Below are 21,592 nucleotides of genomic sequence, written 5' to 3'. Positions count from 1 at the left end.
TTATTAATACAAAAAAAGTAGGTACCACATCCTATAAATTTTACAATCCATCTTTTACTATTTTCTCATTTTATTCAATATGTCTATTTTTTTCAGTGACATAGTACTATCTAGGAGGAGTTGTGGCTAAAAGTTTAAACTATTGTTTATTCTTTATTGTGAATTATTAGTCCGTGCAGGCGCAGCCCATTCTAAACGGGCACAGATAAGCCATGTGATTGAATGAGTTGATAATTTGTGTACTAATATAAAATGCGTGAGTGGGAAATTAGGAAGATGCTATGATATGCACAAGAATATGAGCATATCCAATTATCCACTTTCTTTATTTGGGCCATCAGTTTTGACCAACATACATCACTCACATATCAGCACACTGTATCAACGAAACAACTGCTCATACATTTTTATATTGCATCCATTTAGTTTCATTTCCTTGAAATCAAAAAAGAAAATTATAGTACTACAAGATAATGTCTTATATAAGAAGATAATGCAATATTCTCTTTAATTTGACGATAATCACAAATTTTGGTTGAATTATGTTATCTCACATTAACAAATAAAATAGGTGAAAACTTATTTCGGTCATTTCTCAAAGTTTAAGAATTTCGGTCGAATTAAAACTTACGTTGCCCAATTAAAATTGAATAAATAAAGAGTATAATTAAAATATATTGAGTGCATTTGGGAACAATTTCAAACATCAAGAAATTCATAAGAGAATCAAAAAGTGCAACAAATTCATGCCGATGAGAAAAGATTGAAGAACACAAGATTCAACCGACAAGTTTTATCTAATTGTTTATTTATGTATGTATAATGTTTTTGTCTATATCTATGGGTAATTAAAGCCATGTTATTAAGTGTGAGTAAGACCATCTCCAACGAAGACGTAAAACCCATTTTGCACCAGAAAAATATTTGTAATCATCTTCCAAACACATTCCAAATTCGTTATGATTTTAGATTTCCAACATGCGTTTGCACATTTCATGTACACAAAAGTTGGATGAAATTGCAATAGAGGGTATGTTGTACATTTGTATTTGCTTGAAGATTTGTACTCTCTAAATGAAATGGAGACATCAATACAGAAGAATTGGACGATGAAGAAAATGGTTTCCTGCTAGAGAATTAGGTGGAGAAAAAATTGAACAATGAAGAAGATGGAGACTGCTTCGGACTGAGGCGTAACCGTAGAGATGAAAAAATAAATTTAATTGGTCAAGATGTCCCACTAATAATTCTTTGACATATAAATTTATAGAGACCCCACTAATGTATATTGAATTTATATGATTGTAGTATGTTAAATGTGTTTTAATTTTTAAAGTTTTGTAAAAATTATAGTACTATATTTTAAGGGGTGTGATCAATTGCTAACTTTCTTAAGTTGCTAACTTGCTAACTCATCAACGCAGTGTATTAAAAATGTCAACACGATGACATTAAAATGTCTAACACATAATTTTGTTGAACTTCAATATAATGTGTTGATATTATGTGTTGACATTTTAATGTCACCGTATTGACATTTTTAAAACACAACATTGATGAGTTAGCAGAGTTAGCAATTTAAATAGTTAGCAATGTAATGCACCCCATATTTTAATAAGCAAATTTTACTATTATTTAATTTATAAAAAAATATTGATAAAGTATTGTCAGTTTAATGTGTAGTTTACATGAAATACCTAGATATAATTGATATAATTGAAAAGGTATAAAAAACTGATAATTAAATGAATATGAAATATTTTTTAGTTTGAGTTTGGGTTTAGGGGTTTGAGTTTGATATAATTGATTAGAAATGACCTGTCACTTATTTACCCGAAAACTAACGTCATGTGTATTTTTATTAATTAGGAGTATGTATTAGTGATAATATTTTGCCAAAATGTGAACGGATTCAATGAGTAAATTGTGAACGATAAATTATTCGGAGTACTTAAAATTCTAGTACTATCAATTTTTATTTTTTTGTTAGTATGAAATCTCAAAAATATAAGAGACACCAACTTTGTCGTGCAAGAGCCAAATATTAATGCCCGGCAGAGAGATATCTGGAACCTGGATGCCCCAAAAGCACAATCCATCTCTCGTTCCAAAGAAGTATTTGTATTCAGATTTAAATGTGGTGGTAAGTGCGGTCTCTACAAGATTAAGAGTTATCTTTCCTTAGTTTCTACCGCAGCTTCCAGCCTAACATCATCTATATTCATGCGTTGCGTTCCCCTGCAACGGAGTGTAACTCCTCGTCCAACGGAGGTTCCAACACCACGGGATGATCCGCCGATTGAGCATGAATAGTCGGGGCCAGAGCAGAGCAGCGACGGCGAGACGAACGAGCCGGGACGGCCGCAGAAACAGAGAAAGAGGCCAGCTTGGTTCGCGGACTATGTTTCGCGTTAAGTTTATTATTAGTAGTTTTATAGCTTTAATTATTGTTTTATATTATTTTTGGACTACTTTATTTTGAACTTTTGAGTCGAGCAATTTATAAGCTCCGTTTCGGGTTTTCTTGTTGATTCTTTTCCTAAATGATCGAGTCAAACCAAACCTAGGGTCCTTAGTAAAAATAGGAACTCTGTACATTGAAATCTTATGAAATCAATACAACATAAATTCCTAAACTTTATTTCCTTTTCGCACAAGCAACCGCCAACCCTAACGTGGCGAAACCCTTCCGGCGATCCCGTTTCGCCGCGGATACGAGTCTCATCGTATCATCTGGTGCTTTCACTGAGAAATGAATTTTAAAGTAGTATTTAGATTTATCTGATTACATGTAAGGCATAAGCACGTGGATATGCTCAGCGGAACATAAAATATAGAAATACTCTCTCCGCCCTTTAAATTTTATCACATAAATCTATTTATGCCTGTCCCACAAAAAAATTTATATTTCATTTTTAAGTATTTCTGGTAGTGGACCTTATATTCTTCTAACTCATTCTCACTCACATTTTATAATTAATATACTGTATAAAAAGTAGGATTCACCCTCCATTAATTTTTTCAACTCACTTTCCATTACTTTTCTTAAAATCTGTGTTCGGTCAAAGTGTGACAAAATTTGTAAAAGGGTACACATGACCTTAACGTAATCGGAATATATTATGGGCTGTTTCAAAATAATGGGGTATTTTGACATTGACAATTGACATAACCAAGTAATAAACTTACAATAATTACTCCTAAAATTCTAGAAATATCGGTCAAAGTCGATACATTGCCGGATGCCGCGTATGAATACCAAACACCGTCGCGTCATTATCACACCTCTATATGATAATTTCATGTTTTTCATTTTAATTTTTTAACTACACGTACCTTACCGGAAATGAATGTAATATTTGTCTGAACTAACTTCACTTAACTATAATCAAAACATTAATTAATATTTAGAAACAAGATAACGTATCTCACAAAGTAATAAATCTCTTAAGAGCATGCACAAGGCTTGTTACATTCCCGGGGGCGAGATAGAAACGGGATGTGTTGGAAGCATCCAACCCCGGTTGGTTACTCGGTCAAGTGATGGATTGGGATCCCCTGCGGTACAAAATGCCACAGCAGGGGATGCTGTGCACATCCACACCTTTGAATAATTTTACATACTTGTATTATTTTTTATCATTCTAATAATGGATGGTGTGGATATGCACAGCATCCTCTGCTTTGACATTTTGCACAGCAGGGGATCTCAATCCGTCAAGTGATGGAGAGGGGATTGTCCCTCCACGAGCGGGCCCTTCCTCGGCCAATCGTTTTCATAATGAGTTAAGTTTGTTTGAAAAAATTGAACTGCAATTAGGTGGTCAACTTTTTAAAAAATTTCTTTACACAAATCGAACTAAGTTAAGTTAAGCTTAAAACCACATAATCATTATTGACTTTATTCCAGAAACGTGTAAGTGGGTCATGTATATCTTAAAATATGATATGACACCAAGTTTGACCATCCAAACTTGCCATAATACCACTATACGAATCTGCTTGGATCACACTAATCCAGCAAAGCAAAACCATATCCTAATTTAATCAATGCAGCCATCAATCAAGACACCGACTTTGAACACAGACTATTGCTATATTGCCATTCTTAAAAACCTATAAATACTCACCATACAATCCTATTTTACCATCACCACAAAAAACAACTATCTCTATGGATTCTTTTTCTTTCAGCTACTCTATTTTGCTCGTTCTCGTTCTGATCGGGACTAGCCATGCCCAGACCGGCCTAGTCCTCCCCCTCCGGAGGGACGCCAAGACGTCCCAATTCTACACGACGCTCCAAATGGGCAGCAACCCCACCACCATCAACGCGGTCATCCACCTCAGCGGCCAACACCTCTGGATCACCTGCGACAACTACACCTCCACCACGTACGCCCCCATCCCCTGCGACTCGGCCAAATGCGAGGCCGCAAAGGGAATCGGCTGCAGCGGCTGCAACGGCCCCGCCCGGCCCGGCTGCAGCAACAACACGTGCGGCACGGCCTCCTCCAACCCTTTCCTCTTCTACATCACCTCCTACGGCCTGTACGAGGACACCCTCTCCTCCAAGGACCACGTCGTGCTCCCCGACTTCATCTTCTCCTGTGTCCCCAACGACTTCGTAGAAGGCCTCGCCGCCCCCGCCTCCGGCATGGTCGGCCTCGGCCGCTTCGACATCGCCTTCCATAAAGTGGTCGCCGAGAAGATGAAACTCCCCGACCGCTTCTCGATCTGCCCGCCGTCGTCCGGGATCGGGAAACTGACCGTCGGAGGCGGAGCGCCGACGAAATCCGACATCTCCGGTTTAATCAAAACGACGCCGTTGATCGTGAATAAACCGGTGAGCAATCAGCCGTTTTTCTCTGACAACGACCTCTCGCAGGAGTATTTCATCGACGTGAGGTCGATCAGGGTCGCGGGGGAGGCGGTGGAGGTGAAGGAGTCGTATTTCGATATCAATGGGGATCGCGTGGGCGGGACGAAGATCAGCAGCTTGCAAAACTACACCGCAATGCACACGTCGATCTACAAGCCGGTGGCGCGGGCGTTTGATAAGGCGGCGTCGGATATGAAGATGAGGAGCGTGGCGGCGGTGGGGCCGTTCAGGGCGTGCTACAGCGCGGAGACGGTGAAGAGGACGGGTGCGGGGCCGGAGGTGCCGGCGATCGATCTGGTTCTGCCGGGGAAGGATGTTTATTGGAGGATTTCGGGGGCGAATGCGATGGTGGAGGTTGATCGGAAGACGATGTGCCTAGCGTTCGTGGATGCGGGGTCGAGGCCGACGACGTCGGTGGTGATCGGAGCGCATCAGTTGGAGGAGAATTACTTGGAATTTGATGTGGCGGCTTCGCAGCTTAGGTTTACTTCTTCTCTTTTGGTTCATAACAAGAGCTGCTCCCGCATTTAAGTAGACTACCTGCTTCTTTTTAATTTTTATTTATGTTTCTAAGTTTGTTGTGATCCGCGTGTGTATTACACAGTGTCTATGGTGTCAAATTTAATACTCCTACTTTCTATATATAGATAGATGTGGGATATGGGAATAAAAGTTTAGCCAATGAGTTTGGTTTCATTTCACTTTCACATTTATGTAAAGCTTAAATTTTACTACGTACTTTTCATTAAAATTGAGCTGTGATACATGAACTGCCTCTTTGTTTCTTTGAAGACGAATGGACAACACGTGCATATTCGACAAAGAAAAATACAATGAACTTCAATTCCAAAATAATTGAATTCATGGCTGTTTCAACCGTATGACTGAAGTGAGAATAGAGGATGAAAATTGTCGGTATCAAACTTTGATTTATTTGTTTTTATCTTTGTTTTATCAGGTATTCTCGATCCAAAGATATTCTAATTAAATTCAAATGGTAATAAAAAATTTAATACAGGGAGTATAACATTTGAAAAGAACAGAAAACAGAATGAAAATGCAACAAGAAGAAAAAGCAAAAGAAAAATTTAAAGGAAAAACACAAAAAATAAATGAAAAAACAGATTATTGAAAAAATATCATTAAATTTGATCATATTTTAGTCAATCTCGTCACTTTAAAAAGTGATTGATTATACTATGTATGACATTTTTCTCGAATGTCCCATGCATGATGGAAATTTCTGGGATGCTATATATGAAAATTAAAAACTCGGGTTATTGTGTAAAATTAAAAGTGAACATTTTGTTCATGTTTTCCGTCGTCACATACCAAATAGAAGTGCAGCAACCAAAAAAAGCTTAAATCAAAAAAATAGAAAAGAAATTAAACGCACAAACAAGAATCAAACATTGATACATTATTCACCAAAAAGATTATCATTTTACCACTACACCATCAAATTTTCTACTACTATATATTTTAAATATATCGCAGTTGCATTATTAAACTTTTTTGGGAATACAGCCATGTGAATATGATGAAATAACTCATTAATTCTATAGATTTATAATTGTTAGAAATAAACTTTCAAATTGTCAAATAATATCATACACTTTATCCGAGTTTGTTATTTCTCACCACTTAATAAACTTTGGCTATATTAATGGATTTAATAATTTTGGATGGTGTGCTTAAAAAAAAACTATCATCAAAGATTGATAAACTTGAAAGCTCTCAAAGTTGTTGTCGAAAAATTACTAAAAAAATCCGCATCATGATATTATTTGGGAAAGACCAACTTTCTAAAAATTCCATAATATTAAAGGTCCATCCCTAAAATTAATAGTAATTCAAGTTGTTTATAATAACTATTCCCTCCGTCCCACCCCCAGCCATCTATTTTTTTTCAGTAGTACTTTAGGAAATTATATTGATTCAGTTAAATGGAGCAAATAAATTTTTCTTAATCCATAACACATTTATTTGAAATTCACCACAACAATACAGCAGTAATAAAACACAACGAAATTGATGAATCAAATCTTAGAACAGGAGGTGTTCATCAGCAAAAGATTTTCACTGAAACGAAGGCGCGACGAAACCAGATCAAACTCCACCAAATTCTCCTCCAACTGATGCGCTCCGATCACCACCGACGTCCTCGGACTCGATCCCCCGTCCACGAATCCAAGGCACGTCGTCTTCTCATCAATCTCCACCACCACATTCGCCCCCCTAATCGTCCACGTCGTCGCATCCTTCCCCCCCAAAACCAATTCAATCTCCGGCACCGCCGGCCCCGCCGCCGTCCTCGCGATCGAATCCGATCTGAAGCACGCCCTGAACGGCGCCACCGCCGCCGCGCTCTTGATCCTCATATCCGACGCCGCCTTCGCAAACGCCCTCGCCAGCGGCTTGTAAATCGAGTTATGCACCGCCGTGAAATTCTGCAACGTGCTGATTTTGGTGCCGCCGACTCCGTTTTTGTCAATGGAGAAGTAGGAATCCTTCAAATTGAGACGAGCTCCGGCGACGGCGATCGCTTTCACCTCTATGAAATACTCATCCGATGCGTCCCCGGTCGTGTAGATCGGATAAGTACTAACCGGATTGACAATCAACGGCGTCGATTTAACCGATTTAGGTTTAATTCCAATTGCCAATTTCCCGGCGCCGGAGGAAGGGAGGCAGAGAGAGAAAGTGTCCGCCAGTTTAAGCTTCGCCGAAGCTTGTTTATGGAGAGAGATTTGAGTTTTAGCTAGGCCTAGCATGCCGGTGGCGCCGGCGGCGAGGCCGGCGAGGTATTCCTTATCCATACAGGAGAAGGAAAAATCCGGCAGCGCGGCGCCGCTTTTTGGGTAGAAAGTGTCAAGAGCGTAGCCTTCGGTGACGAGAACGTCTTGGAAAGGGTTGTAAGGGGAAGCGCCGCAGGTGTCGTTGGTGCAGCCGGGGCGCGGGGGGAGGTTGCAGCTGACGCAGCCGATGCCCTTGGCGGCTTCGCATTTGGCGGAGCCGCAGGGGATGGGAGCGTAGGTGGCGGAAGAGTAGTCATTGCAGGAGAACCAGAGGAAGGGGCCGCCGAGGTCGACGACGGCGTTGATGGCGGCGCGGTTGCTCCCCATTCGGAATGTGGTGATGTGTTGGGAGGTTTTGGGGTCTTTGCGGATGGGGAGAATGAGGCTGTTTTGGGCGGCCACGGTGGAGATGATGAGTGAGAGGAAGAGAGTGGAACAAAGGAGAGAGGCCATGGTTTGAAAGTGATGAAATGAGTAATGAATTTTGAAGTATATATAGAGGTTGAAGAAAGGGACATTAGATCATGAAGAAGACACATTGAATAAAATATGGCGATCAAAGATGGCTCCTCGAGATTTTAATATGTTAAAGTATAGAGTTTTAATATGGCTCCAATGGGTTGTTAGAGTTTTATTTTGTAGATTTCTTTATGAAAAAGTTTTAAGGGAATGGAAGGAATTATTAACTTTTGATCTATATATCAAATAAACTAATGTTAATAAAGATTGGTGTATGATATTTTATTTTCGTTCATCGCGTGAACTAATGCTATGCTCATAATTTTGGGCGGCAATTCATTTTAGTAAGTTGAATATATTAAATCTCTGGAATTCAGCGTTTCTAACAACTCAAGGCACTGATGGACCCAGGTGGGGTCGGCTGGGGTCGACCGACCCCACCGTCATCCGCCTAGAGCTGTCGGAAACTCCATTAAAGGACTTTCGAGATCCGGCGCAACTCCACCTTCGACCCAACGAAGCTCCACCTTGAAGCCAAGAGACAGATCTCCACCGAAATTCTTCATCCTTTGAAATAAAAGAGAGAGATAGATGAGAATAACAAAGAGATGGAGAGGAAGAGGGAGGTGTTGCCGCTGTGGAAAGGAGCGATGGAGAAGAAGAAGTGTTCTAAATTCTAATTCTATGAAATGGGCTAAATAATTGGGCCTACTCTTAAAAGTGATAGTTATAGATTAATTAAGAGTAATTATAATTATATGTTCATTTTATTAATGCTAATTTCATCATATTTTTTATTTATTTATTTTTTTGTAAAATTATTGATAAATATCAATAAGATTAGTTTTAAAATTAAAGATAACTTAAAAAAAATAAATTACTAGAAAATAAACTATTTAAAGTATATACTTTTTAAAAAATAATTATTGAAATAATATATTTATTATTATTTTCTAGTGTATTCGATGTTGGACATTATTTATCATCATATATTCAAGAATACATAATTGAATATAAATAAAGCAAGATCTTCGAACATCATGTATTTCACGTATGAACCATAAACTTAATAGGATCGAAAACTTACCTTCACGATCCATAGCGGAAGCGATTGGGGAAGACTGAGAGAATTTCCTCGGACTTTCTTTGGCGTAGTAGCGCAGCTCCAACTCCAAGGATTTGTTTCTCTCTCTTTCCCTCGTTTATGTGTGTTCTCTATAATGTGTGTGATTTGATGGGATCACCACACTTATATATAGGCAGAGAGAGGACAAACCCTAATTATAAAACCCTAAAAGCGCTTTCCATCAAAGTGGCTATTTTAAAATGATTAATGGGAGCAATATCTTTTTACCAATATAGCCGACTAATTGAATCACATCTAATGGAATTAATTCTTTGAAATCCCAACCATATGATTCTGTACTTGAATCGCTAATTAATCGGTAAATATGCATTATATATATATGTATAAATATTCCTATTTCCTTAATAATAATAGTCAATACTTAATGACTAATTATGACGTTAATTTAGGGAATATGTATTCATATATATATTATTGCTAGTCCCTTTCTATTTCCTTTCCAATTAATACAATAATTAATTGATAGCTAATTAATTAGGGAAAATGTGTCTTATACCAAATATATGTATTATACTAAATTCCAATTCTATTTAGGATTCTATCACATGTCACATATATGAGATACAAAACTTACATTCGATCCCACGAGTTTTAATTCCTCCGTCCGTCATTGACTCAAGGCTGCCCTAGATCTTTATAATTTTAATTATACTCATAAATGGTGGTAATACGAATATAAGTACCCACAATCCACATCCCTAGATTATACATTCACTACATATTGATCCTTTGTTACTGAGTGCTTATTTGATAGACATATTAAAGAGTAAGATGGGTTTAAGATAAAGATAGATTTTAAGTGCATAATATGAGTTTTATCATATCTACCAAACCGTTAAATGAGCCCATATAACTAAGCCCTATCTAGGCTACCACGTTGACTTGTAAATTTGGAATGTTATTATTGATCAAAGGCATTTGTGTTAGAGATATTTCCTCTATAGGATGAACTCTAGATGTAGCTATGCAAATATTTTCCATCGGTTTCTTTGGGACAATGTCGTAACGTCCCACTTTTTTAACCCTAATTTTTAAATCCTAATTTTTTTGCATTTAATGCTTTTAATGCCGTGACTCCATGAATTAAATGACGAGTGAAATTGCTATTTGATATTGTTGTGATCTAGTTTTAAGTTGGAGTTTTGACTGTGTTTTAATTGAGTTAATTTCATTGATTACTTGACGTGGTTGTTTGATTAGTTGATGCATGATGAATTTATATGTTACTCGAATGTTTGATAATTTGTTTTATGAGCTGCAAATTGCGATGACGAAATTACAATTTAAAATTCATTTTCTTGAGAAATATTTATTGAACTCAATTCCGTATTAAATCCAATAAATTAAATAATTGATACAAGTCCAACTTTTAAAAATATAAATTATGGGCTATACAACTTGAATAAAATACAGAGGATCTTGAAGCCCAAATGAATTTAATTAAATCGTACCCTACCCTAATTCTGAGCCCAAAGACCCCTCCCAACTTATTTTACGCTAGAATCAATCTTCCTCCTCTGTTTCATGAGTTACTCCATAATCTTCAAAATCTTTCCAAATTTTAGACCACAATTGAATCAATTGAAATCAATCACCAAAAGTTGCTTATTCAATAACCGGCTATATAATTCCTCTACCCTAACCCTCTGCAAAATCACAACTCCCTCACGGCGGCGGAGGAAGCAGCGAAACAAGTTCATCTTCCAACCCACCAATCATAATTTCACCACGGTATTTATCCTTCCATGTTCCTTTTCTCACAAGATAAATTCACACATTGAAACACAAGACACTTTCAGGCAGAGACCGAGGGAGGATAAAAACAGGAGCCACTATTTGTTGTTGAAGGTATACAATTCTTCTATCCAATCCGATTTCATACTGCATACACCACCGTATACCACAATCTGTAATCAATCTATTAATCGAATGAATCGAAGCAAACTGAATTAAAGAATCAAACTTTAATTCACGAAATCAAACTAAGAACTTATCTGCGGGGTTAATCGGGGCTGCTTCGGGGGATGAAAAACGGATCTGCCGATCTGGACGGTGCGGTCGATTTGGTGCAGGGCGACGGAGCTTTAACTTCTCTAACTTTTGGTGTTTTAGCCGACGGGATTTGTGTATGTGCTTGAGCTCAAATTGGGGGAGAGAGGTAGTCGGCGTTTATTTTGGAGGGGTAGGTTCTGTTTTGTTTACTTTTTCAAATAGGAAATATATACTATATTTGTGTAGATCGAAAACAGTTCGTGTTAAAATGATAACACCTCTTAAAGTGACATCATATCACCACGTATCTAGCAATATTAGGGATGTCAATCGGGCTGGCTGATCGGATTTCGGGGCAACCCTACTCGGATTGCGGTTTAATTGGGTGCGGGTTTGCCGAATTGTAAAAGTTCGGTCCTAACCCTAAAAGCTCGGGTTTCGGGCTAGCCCAACGGGTTAATCGGGTTGCTACCGATAAGGTTAAGGCTCGAACAATCCAATAAATTATAATGAAAATTAGTTATATTTATAAAATATAAAATATTTAATTATGATAAATTTGATATATATGCTAAAACTCAATCATAAAATACTAATATTTGTGATATTTCTTGAAATTTTAATGCATGTTAAAAAATATTCTTTCTATGAGATTAATTTATTTAACAATTATTATATTAATAAAAATTCAATATGTAATTTATAAATGCTACACAACAATAATATAAAAGATTGTTGTATAGCGTGTTGGATATTGCTGGCCGGGAATTTTATATATTAATTTTATAATAAAATGTGAGTAGAAATGAGTTAGTGGAATATGTGGTTCACTACCAAAAATGATAAAAGTGAAATAAGACAAATTTTGGGGGACGGACGGAAATGGAAAAATGAGACAAATTTTGGTGGACAGAGGTAGTAAATTTCTTAGTGTTAGATGATATATATTCATACAGTAATAACTTTACAAACATACTCCCTCCGTCCCAGAGAAGTTGGCATACTTTGAAAATGGCACGGGATTTTATGAGGTTTTGTTTTGTATGTTAAATGGAGAGAGAAAATATAATTTTTTTATTCATGTGAGAGAGAACTTTTTTCAAAAAGGAAAATGTGACATCTTTTGTGGGACAAACTAAAAAGGAAAGTGTGCCAACTTCTCTGGGACGGAGGGAGTACTATTTAGACAATGTAAATGATTTTATACTCATTCTATTTTCACCTCACTGTCTAACTATCAAATCCAAGCCAATTAATCAATTATGATTTATGAAGATTGAAAATTGAAGCATACTGTACAAATTAAATTAAAAAGCATTGAAGCAAATAAAGAGAAATTGAAATTCAAATCCAAGCCAATTAAACAATTATGATTTATGAAGATTGAAAATTGAAGCATACTGTACAGATTAAATTAAAAAGCATTGAAGCAAATAAAGAGAAATTGAAATTGAGCCCTTGAGATACTCAATATGATATATCACCTATTTATATGAATTCTTACCTAAATCGCGCTGAAGAACTCCGGCAGCGGCAGACGAAATCAAGCAATTCGAAAATCTCTAGCCTACAACACCAGGCGTGAAGTTTGCGTCTGCTTCTGTGAAGATTTGGGCAATTGGGCTAATTGTGTGAGGGCTTAGGATTGACATTGTTTGATATTTTAATTAAAAGGCCCAAAATAAAATAGTAATCCAATAATGAATTAAATAGTCCAAAATAAAAAAAGCCTACTTTTTTTCTTCTTCTTCTTCCCCACTTTTCTGTTATAGAAATTAAAATTGAGGGTGAGGACGGGAGGAGTACAGCCTGCACAAGGGAGACGGAGTCGGGGCTCGACGGCTCGCTCCGGGGCGGAGACGGTCGGAGCGCGGCGGTATAAGGGTGGTTCGAGGTCCGGCGCCGGGTAAGCCCCCGCTGAGTAGATCCGTCGCTGACTGTGTGCCAGCGTACGAGTTGGCCGGTCTTGTGACTTGGATTGTGGTCACAGTCCATGTCATGTATGTGCAGATATGGTTGAAGTCTATGGGAATTTGGTCGGCCAACCACGAATTTTTGAACGATGAAATATTTTTGTGCCTCGGGCATTTCTAAAGCAAAAACTCCGATGGTTATATGACAATGGCATGATAAATATGATAATTTTTTATAACTGTGTTTTCGGCATAAGTCCACTGAGTATTTTATAGAATTAAACCCAGCATGTGTTTTCCTCATATGCAGGTTGAGCGGCGACGAGTTTGGGGTGGTATTGAGTCGAACCTGAATTGTTGTTGGATTTTATTTTTGAACTCCGAGGGTCTCGTGTCTACATACATGGCGTCACTCTTACTCTTGAATGCTTCTGCTGAAATGGGAGTACTATTTTTTTTGAAATTATATTTTGAACCCCTAGGCCTGTCAAATAATACCCGCGGATACTCGATCCGAAAATGATTTCAGGTACCCAAATACCCGACTCGGGTAACCGGTCCCGATTGTGGATTTTTTTTTATATTTTTTTAATTACTTTAACAAAATTAGCTACAAAATTTTAGAAATACAAACTTGAAGTATTTCTAGTTTAAGATAAAAAAAAAAAAAACTACAAATTATTAGAAATAAAAAATTCATATCATTCATCCATAATAAATTTCGCAATTATCCCTTAACCCTAAATGTGACTTAAGAGTGAAGGATTTTTGGAGTACATTTAATTTTTTTAAACAATGAAATAGATACATAATTTATTAAATTTAATAGAAATTTAAAAAATTGGGCAATTAGGGTAATTTGGGTATACCCGATCGGATATCGGGTTACCCGATACCCAATAATCCAAAAATCCTATACTCGAACCTAATCCTGAAACTCGAAAAATTGGGTATTGGGTATCCAATTACTCGTTATTTCGGGTTTGGATGTCGAGTATCCAATTCATGATATCCATTTTGACAGCCCTACTTTTTACTCTTGGATTATTAATTATGAAATAGTAACTGTTTGACATTACATTTATCTGATATTTTCCTCCATTATTTAAATATTAAATATATTAGTCAAACTCTTTATTGAAACCTTAAAAAAATCTCCGTTCTTAAAGTCCTATTAGTCCCGACCTCTGCGATTGTGACAAATGTCCTATAATGAGAAAGAGCTTTCCTGCTTGACGTTTGAAACGGGACTACGGAAGGACAAAAGGAGAGCACAATCGAGGGTATGCAGAGAGAGTTTTTGTAGCCTAGTTTTAAAATATAACTTCGGGCACACTAAGACCTAAGCTATCATTCTAAAATAGCAGGACTTTTAACAATAACCCGATTTAATTATTGTATTCTAATTGTTTAATTTGGGCCTCAACCCAATACTATGTCTTCAATGGCCTTTTTTCACGGCCCGTTAAGTCTAGATTCTTTTTTAAGAGAAAAAGAATTTGTGGTCTTGATCTAGAGAAGTAAAGACACTTTTTTAGGACGTCTGACATTTCTTATAAATTCAGATTTATAAACAATCGGTGGGATTAAATTTAAACAATCGGACTGCAGTATTGAAAATTGACAACTTGTCTTTTTTCTCTTTCTCTTAATTTGATAAATCTTTTATTTAAAAAAAGAAGAATTAATAAAATAGATCTGAATAGAAAAAAGAAAGAAGCTGTTTGATTTTCCAATTCAAGAAAACATGGAAGTTAACTCTACAAAAGACAACAATTACCTTAAGTCTAAAAAAGACAGCAAATATACTCCCTCTGTCCCATTAAAAATGCAACGTTTTTCTTTTTTGATTGTCCCATTAAAAATGAAACGTTTCTTAAAATGGAAAAAACTATATCTCTACTTTTCATCTCTCTTACTTTACTCTCTCTTCATTCACTCACAAAACAACACTATATAAAATCCCGTGCCGATTTCCAAATGTTGCATTTTAAGTGGGACGGAGGGAGTATATAAATACGATATTTCACAGTAACTGGCAAAGTGATGAAACAATTAAAAGCCCCCTTAATAAGTTTCAAACATATTAAAATTTATTTTTCAAATACTTCATCAAACAAAAAAATAGTAATTATTTAATAGATATATCGAGTACTAATATAATAAAAAAAATGTGTGATCATAGTTTAATAATACAGTGCATGTGATACGCTCATACGCCCTTGTTTAAAAAACATATGCGCGAAACATTTTCTTCGAAAATAATTCGAAATAAGAGGCAATGAGCTTAAGTGATGTACGTTTATAATTTGAGAAAATTGCGTATCTAAACAACTCGGACAAAACAATTTTTATGGAGCAGTATACAATAATTTTCACTTATTTCCACAATCAATCAAAATCTGAATTAAAGTTTCTCCTATTTAAGTGTTACAGTATAACCATAGACCACGACTCATATAAATTTCTCAAACTAAATAACTAATAATACTAGGACCATGTTTGGTTGATGGAAAAGTAAAGTTGACAAAGAAAATGATTCCTAGTAACTTTACTTTCCTGTGTTTGGGAAAATATCAAAATTTTAAATTTATATTTAATTTAAACATCAAACTAAAAATATACTTATTATTTTTTATTTATAAAAAAGAATAATAATATAAAATTCTTAATAAACTATTAATTACAAATAATAATAATTATATTATTATATTTATTATTACAATGGATAGTTTAAATATGGATTATCTATCATAATATAAAATAATACATATAATTATAGTTTGAAATATTATACTCATTTATTATAATAATAATAATAATAATAATAATAATAATAATAATAATTAGTATTATAATTATAATATTTAAGGATGTTATAAGTGAATAAATTTAATAAATGAAAATTACACTATAACTTTATTGATTAATTATTAATTTATAAAAATAATAATTATTATTTATCATACGATTTATATTATATAATTATATTTTAATTATTTTATAAATTATTAATTATTATTATGAATTATTATAAAATAAGTTATAATTATGATAATTTTAATCATAGTTATTTATTTTCTAAAATTAAGTAGTATGATTTATATTTTATATTATTTTTAAAAAATTCTAAATAATAATAATAATAATAATAATAATAATAATAATAATAATAATAATAATAATAACTATACTATATTGCATTATATATGTAAGAATCCTAAAACTGGGAAAAAGAATAACTAAGAAAAGCTATGATTCAGAATTCTGAAAAATTGTACTAACTTTCCTTATTCTCAGGTTTTGATTACTTTCCCAGTTTGATTAAAAACTAAAACAAACACAGAAATTTAAAATTTAAGGAATCAGATTATTTTCCCGAACAGATTCCTAGCAACCAAACATGGCCTAGATGCTATATTATATCAATTTGTGCTTGAATACAAGCTGGACAACTGATTATTGTGTTTACAGCAGAATGCTATTGGCAGAAAATGACGAGCATATAATGTCGTTATAATTAATTGACACAATAAATGGATTTAGACATGGCATATGGCTTTATTATTTTGTCAAGCACTCATCCATCTAAATTATGGTACGTATGTGAATGATTAATTTGGTGAATGTCTTTGTCAAAGCCTAATCTTATTTACCCATTTTCGTTATAAAGAAAAAAAAAAAAACTAGCAACTGGCATAGGAAAATCTCTGTTACTATCTATTCTTCACTCTCCTTAATACACATAATTTGATAAGCAGTGAAGTGCGATGAAAAATTTGTATAATAATTATTTATCATACTATTTATATTATATAATTATATTTTAATTATTTTATAAATTATTAATTATTATTATGTAAACTTTATCTTTCATTTCCAGTGCTCATTTATTTCATTATTAGAGTTTTTTTAAAATGTAATCATAATTAAGAAAATAAGTTCCTATCGAATTTAGTACTCTCTCCGTAAAAAATAGTCTCATTTTGCTATTTTGGGATGTCCAAAAAAATAGTATTATTTCTAAAAAATAAAAGTTTTTCTCTTATTTTTCCTATTTTTTATCATCTCTCATATTTTACCCACTTTTTCTTTGCATCTTTCTTACTTTAATTTTTCCTCATTTTCTTTTTTATTTTATCCATTTTTATCTGTGACCATTTTTTATGAACGGAGGGAATATTATGTTATTACAGGATATTTACAGTGTCAGTAGATGCATTTATTTGAACGAGAGTCGATAGTTGTGCGCATTAAATTTCACACTTGAACTATCACAAAGCAAATTTGATAAAGAATGTGTGATTGTGCTCCACCAAAATTACACAACATAGAGAAAGGAGAACTCATTTACTGATCTAAAAGATCTTTGGGCCCAAACTTACGAGTAACAATTCGGACCAATTGAAAAGTTAGTGTATGTATATTTGTTTGTTTAGAGAGTGAGAGAGACCTAACTTGGAAAAATTAATTAATGAGTTTCCGGATTTTCTTTTCTTTATATGATATATTAAGTAATTAAGCCACGATTTTAATAGTCTCACAATTAGCCATTGCCGTTTTGAACACTATCAAATATATCATTTTGTATACGAATGAGACAATTGAAATTTTATAATTTAATATTTTGGTTCCAAATATTACGATACTTGGCAAAATTTGTTCAAACTTTATGATTTAAATGTTATTCTTATTTTATAAATTATAAATTTTAACTAAAAGTCACCCGTTAATCCAAATTAAATGTTTTAAGAACAACAATTCTTGCCGTTATGTCCCCCATCTTCCCAATTTCCTATTTTGCCTCCTCACTTACTTAACTATATTATTCACCTAGACTCGGCTTCGACCTTCTTTCTGGCTCTTTGGCTGATAAAATCATGTATTTTTATCTATATATTCTCTGAAGGGTAATAAAAAAAACTTAAAACCGACAAAAAGAAGACCAAAACAATCTTAACTTTTGTGTGAGGGTTTGAGTAAAACATAAACTAGAACTTAGAATCTCTATATTTTATTTTGTTTGGTTCAACTATAGCCCAAGATATCAAATGTATATAAATTTTTGACTTTGTATAACAAAAAGAAGGCCGGGAAAAGAAAATTTAATGCGTCCTAGGTGCTACCACATTCCCATCTTTTATTTTGTATTGTCAATAACAATATAGATGTATTTATCGCATGCATTTGCTGCACTTACAGAGTTAAAAGTGTGAAAAGTACTCAACAAAATATAAAAGTGGAAATTGTTGTAGTACAGGAAATTGTGACAATTCTGATGATGTCAAGATTTTGGTCCTCAAAGTGAAGCTCTGCCAATAAAAGAAAGATAAGAAAATGAGAAATACAACGCCTCGTGCACTACAATATAAAAATGAGGTATAGAATTCAATTTATGTCACGTGTCTAAGAGAGAAAGATAGAGAGAGATGTAAAGAAAGGGGTACAAGATGATACCGTATAGGTGGTAACTAACAAATGGAATGGAATTTGGCCGACAATTTAATTTTATGCGGAAGGGCTAAGAGCACTCCCAATGCTCTCCCTAAAAACTCTTTTATTTCTCCCTAACTCCTGTCATATCAATACCAAAATTTATCTTCAATTTTTAGTTAACTTTTAGCCAATTGCTCCAATGGTTTCTCCCTTATTTCTCCCTAACTCAAAAAAAAAAAAAAAAAAAACACCGAAAAATCGCCGAATCGCGCCTACAGTGGGCGTCGATGATTCGGCGATAAATCGGCGATGAATCGGGAGTTGGCGTTAATTCGGTAGAATTAACGCCGAATTATCGCCGAAACACACCCAACGGCCGGCGATAACTCGGCGATTTTCGGCGAAAAATCGCCGAGTGTTATCGCCGGACCATTGGAAGTGCTCTTATCATTAATAGACAATAGTTGTGGACTATAAATTCGTTCCTATAAATTTGTTTATCCCCATTTCTCTCATGTTAGCATTTTATTTTCTAGTCCTAGTACTTGTAATAGCATCCTAAATTTTCCGCTATAAATCTACTTATCCCCATCTTCCATGTCAACACTATTTTTAATTTTTATTTTTAAATTTGTGTTATCAAATAAAATAAATACAAAATTAAAATGAATTTAAGAACACAATATGAAAATCTTCGTGATATTAAAATACCGAAAAAAATACAACGAGAAACAAACTAAAAAAAGTACAAATATGCTTCAACAGTTACGTACCCAAATTTCTTCAATCATATCCTACTGGAGTTGAGCATGAGCTTCTTCCTCGCAATTTGTAACAAGTGCACGAAGAACCCTATTGAAGTCGCTGGTAAACCCTGATTTTGGGGCTCATGGGCTACACCGAAGCTTGGTCCAACGTCCTCCTCGCCCCAATTTCTAGCTCATCCACCTTCATTCTCGAATATCATGTAATGCATGATAATGCATGTATACATGACATCAGCGATATAAGATTTGTAGAAGAATCGTGTTGGGCCTTTCTCTATTGCCCAGCGCGATTGGAGCACACAAAATGGCCGCCCCACATCCTCCTCGCCCCAATAAAGCTCTCTCATCTGTTTGGCAAGTGCGTGTTCATAAATACAGGCCATTTTAATTTAGGCATATGTCGTCAGCTAAGTAGTACCCCATACGACACAGAAGACTATTGACATTGAATTTTTTACACAAACATGGAATTTGCGGAGCCTAAATTTGGTTTGGATATCAAATTGGGCAACTTGGGCTCTTAAGAGCCAGATTTAAATTAAATATAGCTTGGACTTGCAACAAGTTGACCCAAGATAGTATTGGGAGATTTCCATCTCCATCAAGGCGATATCGGAAGTAAACGGAGGGATGGCCATAAACAATTTATGTTCGGATCCATGGTAATTGGGAAGGGAGGAATACACCCTCATGTCCCTCTCTGAATCTGTCACACTAAGGTCATCAAGTATGTCCTTCATCTTAGTCTTATTCAATAGTATGTTTTTAATAAATAAAAATAATGTCATACTTATTAATTTATTTTATTTATATTTATTAAATATAAAATTAATATATAAAATGAGATTCATATCTATAGCTGCTTTTTAGTCACATAGAATGAGATTCAGATGTCAAGATGAATATATATACGGTATTACAAGTGTGAGTCTAGACTTGAGAATCGAGTTGTTCATCTCCAAACGATTGAAATTATGCACCATCATATTCTAAGGTTAGACAACGTCATAATCCAATAAAAATGTCCTAATGTAGTTGCTCATTTTCAAAACTATTTCAATAGGTTTAACTACGCTTTAGTCTTATAAATATAGACTAGCTATTTTTGTTAGTCTAGTTCATTCTATAAAAATAGACACTTCTATTTAAAAGGAATACTCCCTCCGGTCCATAAAAGTTGAATCGTATTCATTTTTAGTCCGTCCCAATAAAGTTGAATAATTTCCTTTTTTAATAAAAGGCAAAACATCTCATCACTCTTACTTTATTCCATCATTTACTTTACTCTCTTTTATCTTTCCTACTTTTTTCATCTCTCCTATTTATTTAATATAAATTTTTAATCTCCGTGCCTAAAAGTTTTGTCTCAACTTTTATAGGACAGAGGGAGTATTTTTTTTAGGAAGGTGGGTTCACTCTCCACCCATAAAACTTCTAGTATTAGACATTAAAATTCTGCTATTTCAAAATGTGTTATTTACTTATTTTAATGGAACGGAGAGACTAGAGAGTACTCCCGTCACCCACAAAATAAATAATCCCTTTGTACACCGAAAATACTCATTTTTCTTTTTAGTTTATTTCATCCAAGATGACTCATTACTAAGTATAGAAATATGTTTATCTCTACTTTATTTTGTCTCTCTTACTTTATTCTCTTCGTCTAACACACAAAATAAATTCTTTGAGACGGAGGATACTATTTAATTTGCTATTTTGGGAAGTTCACAATTTAATGTCTCACTCTTTTTTTTTCATTTTAGATAATAGAGACTCCACACTATATTTAATCCTTATACTCACATTCTACTATAAAATTAATACTCTATATAAAAATGAGATCTATATTTAACCTAAGGGGTGTGGTGGAGTGGCATGAGACTCGTCCATCCTTAACCAAATGGTCATGGGATCGAACCATGCCTTCCGGTGTGGAGCAGCTTTAAATCCTTGGGCCAGGTTTCTACAAATCAGCGCGGAGAATAGTCATTTTGGATATGGAGCAGCTTTAAATCCTTGGGCCAGGGGGTTGGGCGAGCTTTAAATCCTTGGGCCAGGGGTTGGGCTAGGTTTCTACAAATCAACGCGGAGAATAGTCGTTTTAGGTATGGAGCAACTTTAAATCCTTGGGTTAGGGGTATGGAGCGCTTTAAATCTTTGGGCCAGGGGTATGAAGCAGCTTTAAATCCTTGGGCCAG

At 34.9% G+C, this 21,592-nt stretch overlaps 1 long non-coding RNA gene and 2 pseudogenes across 1 annotated transcript; 2 read left to right on the top strand and 1 right to left on the bottom strand.

Annotated features, from left to right (window-relative positions):
* Window positions 1-4,142: 4,142 nt before the first annotated feature.
* On the top strand, window positions 4,143-5,583 carry LOC125196549 (putative aspartic proteinase GIP2 pseudogene; annotated as a pseudogene).
* A 1,246-nt stretch (window positions 5,584-6,829) lies between these two features.
* On the bottom strand, window positions 6,830-8,156 carry LOC125191924 (putative aspartic proteinase GIP2 pseudogene; annotated as a pseudogene).
* Window positions 8,157-10,609: 2,453 nt separating this feature from the next.
* Window positions 10,610-13,774, top strand: LOC125191925 (uncharacterized). Its single transcript, XR_007171275.2, has 3 exons — window positions 10,610-11,017; window positions 11,086-11,134; window positions 13,502-13,774. It is a non-coding gene; the product is annotated as an uncharacterized LOC125191925 (long non-coding RNA).
* Window positions 13,775-21,592: the final 7,818 nt, after the last annotated feature.

The sequence above is a fragment of the Salvia hispanica genome, chromosome 4 (genome assembly GCF_029641045.1).
Source record: "Salvia hispanica isolate PSC_SH4W2 chromosome 4, Shi_PSC_v1, whole genome shotgun sequence".
Taxonomy (NCBI): Eukaryota; Viridiplantae; Streptophyta; class Magnoliopsida; order Lamiales; family Lamiaceae; genus Salvia; species Salvia hispanica.
This window is presented reverse-complemented; position numbering and strand designations above follow the sequence as displayed.